This window comes from Octopus bimaculoides, chromosome 6 (assembly GCF_001194135.2).
Source record: "Octopus bimaculoides isolate UCB-OBI-ISO-001 chromosome 6, ASM119413v2, whole genome shotgun sequence".
Taxonomy (NCBI): domain Eukaryota; kingdom Metazoa; phylum Mollusca; class Cephalopoda; order Octopoda; family Octopodidae; genus Octopus; species Octopus bimaculoides.
Window position 1 is genome coordinate 14,710,926 of NC_068986.1, and position 3,171 is coordinate 14,714,096.

The 3,171-nt window shown below is 36.5% G+C and overlaps 1 non-coding gene across 1 annotated transcript; it reads left to right on the plus strand.

Annotated features, from left to right (window-relative positions):
• Positions 1–423: 423 nt before the first annotated feature.
• Positions 424–528, plus strand: LOC128248234 (U6 spliceosomal RNA). The gene has a single exon (XR_008264517.1). It is a non-coding gene; the product is annotated as a U6 spliceosomal RNA (small nuclear RNA).
• The last annotated feature ends 2,643 nt before the right edge of the window (positions 529–3,171 follow it).

Sequence of the window (3,171 nt, forward strand, 5' to 3'; positions counted from 1 at the left end):
TTGGATAATGTTCGTAAATTAGAAACGGAGCAGGTAAATTTAATATCGGTTGCCACTGAGAGGACCCTATCGAGGAGGTGTCCACATCAATCTCACCAATAGTAGTCTATGAAAATCTATGGTTAGACCAATAAAAAATATCTCTAATTCTTGTGTTATAACAATTAGCTCTCCATCTCTTTTTCTTTCCACGTACATCCTTTTTTGCGCAGACAATGGTTCACTCTCTCTTTTATTAACGATTTCCGACATATTTCACAGAGAAACTGCGGTTTTTGTTTGTGTTTTCTTGACAAGTCTGTATTTGTTCGTGACTTTTCAATTTTCTATTGCGACCGAAGCATTCTCCTAAGTGTTTTGCACTAATATGATTCTCTAAAAAGCACTGATTATCATAAATGATCCCTCATATGTATCACAGTCGTACCATCCTCGGTTGTACATATTCTAAAATTGGAAGAATACAGAGAAGATTATCATGGCGCCGCGTAAATTGACACAGAAATCGATGGAGCGTTCCCTATTTTTTCTGGCGCTGTCTCTGTGCTCGGCTTTTAACCGAAAGGTTGGTAGTTTGAACCCTCTCAGAGATGGGTACTGCCATCTTTATGAAGGCACATGAACTAATGGTTGGGGTCATGTACTCACAATCTCCATATTGTTGATTTGATTCCAAGACCGGATGGTACGTTGTGCTCTTGAGCATGAGACTTCATTCCACTTTGCTCCAATGTTATGCAGGGACTAGTATCATAAGAATAGACACAATGTTTCCTCTGCGTGTAGTAAACGGTGCCTAAAACAGGTTGAGATAAGATTTCCCCTCCATCCTCGTAGAACCCTTACCAGCATCGACTACTAAAACAGACCCACGGGCTGGAGGATTGTCACCTGAATGATGCAGAGGCATCATCTAGCAAGTCTAGAGGAGAATCACGAAAAAATGGTGAACACAGCAATGTGCTTTTACAGCGCATTCCCCCATCCCCATAAACAACAACAACAACAACAACTACTACTACTACTACTACTACTACTACTACTACTACTACTACTACTACTACTACTACTACTACTACATCACAATCGATCAGCTTTTTTTCAGTGCGAATAAGTGAATAAGTAATACGCGTAAAGTTTTAGAAATATTACTGAATAATTTAGCACTTTTTTTTAGAGAGAAATGTTATGCTTTTGACAGTTTTTAAACTGCTATTAGATATAAAATCTTTACAACATATATATTTTTTTCTCTAGTGTAAATACATTCGTGGATAACAACTTTCGAAATTTTAATAAGCGATTTTTTTCCCACATATTCCTGAGAGAAACGGTTTGCTTCAGGGCGTAGCGTATATTTATTTTTTTTCTTTACATTCTGTTATAGATAAAATATTTTTCATATATTTCGCACTAGTAGGGGTTTTTTATGTATTGATTATTTCATTCTGTGCTCGAGGACTATACGAATTAAAGGAAATGTTTTGCAACAAATCTCACGATGACGTTCAAGAGAGTTTCTGGATGAAGATTTTTGTTTGGAAAACAACATAAGGGTTTCTCACCGCTGATTTACTGACCATCGAAGGAATCATTTAAATCTACTCACACATTTATCATATTTATTGTTATTTTGTGAACGTGAAAACCTTTCGAGCAAATCTCACGTTGATGTTCAGAAGAACTTCTGGATAAAGATTTTTGTTTGGAAAACAACATAAGGGTTTCTCACCGCTGATTTACTGACCATCGAAGGAAGCATTTAATTTCAGTCACACGTTTATCATATTTATTGTTATTTTGTGAACGTGAAAACCTTTCCAAGAAATCTCACGTTGATGTTCAGAAGAATTTGTGGATAAAGATTTTTGTTTGGAAAACAACATAATGGTTTCTTACCAAAGTTTTACTGACCATCTGAGAGATAATCTCAATTCTTTACTCTTTACTCTTTTCTATTTTACTTGTTTCAGTCATTTGACTGCGGCCATGCTGGAGCATCGCCTTTAGTCGAGCAAGTCGACCCCAGGACTTATTCTTTGTAAGCGTAGTAATTATTTTATCGGTCTCTTTTGCCGAACCGCTAAGTTACGGGGACGTAAACAGACCAGCATCGGTTGTCAAGCGATGTTGGGGTGACAAACGCAGACGCAGAAACACACACGCACACAGAAACACACACACACACACACACACACACACATACACACATACATATATTTATATACATATACATACATACGACGGGCTTCTTTCAGTTTCCGTCTTCCAAATCCACTCACAGGCTTTGATCGGCCCGAGGCTATAGTAGAAGACACTTACCGAAGATGCCACGCAGTGGGACTGAACCCTGAACCATGTGGTTGGTAAGCAACCTATTTACCACACAGTCACGTATTTATTTTTATCTATTGTATTTTTTGTGAACGTGAAAGACTTCCTTGACTGTGAACAGAAAAGTAGGACAATTTGTGTAATCGTAGCAATGACCATGTGGTTAAGAAGCTTGCGCTGCAGTCATGCGGTCTGTTGATGAGTCCCACTGCACGACACATTGTGCAGGCAATGGTCTCACACTATAGCTCCGGGCCGAGCAATGCCTTCTCTATGAATTGGGAACACGGAAGCTGTGTGCAAGCTCGTAGTATATTATAATATTTTTTATTATGTTATATTATATAGGCGCAGGCGTGACTTTGCGGTAAGAAGCTTGCTTCCCGACCGCAAGGTTCCAGGTTCAGTCTAACTTTGTGAAACATCGGGCATATGTCTTCTACTATGGCCTCAGGCCAACCAAAGCCTTGTGAGTGGGTTTGGTAGGCGGAAACCGAAAGAAGCCCGCTAACATTATTAATGACGTTTTAAAAGTTATTGATTTATTCCTTAGAGATAATAAAAAATATCATTATATTTTTTTTTTAAATAATTTTGGTGTAGGTTATTCTACTACTAATAATGTTGCTAATATTATCTCTTCTTTTAATAAATTTAAGTTAAATAAGTACTATAAATTTAAATTTAATAATTATTCTAATATTAATTTTAATAATAATAATGTTGACCAGGATATAATTAATTGTACATATTTAGATAAAACTAAATGTAATTTTAATAATAAATGTAATTTGAAAGATGTAGTGTATAAATGTATAGTGAAATTATTGAATGAAA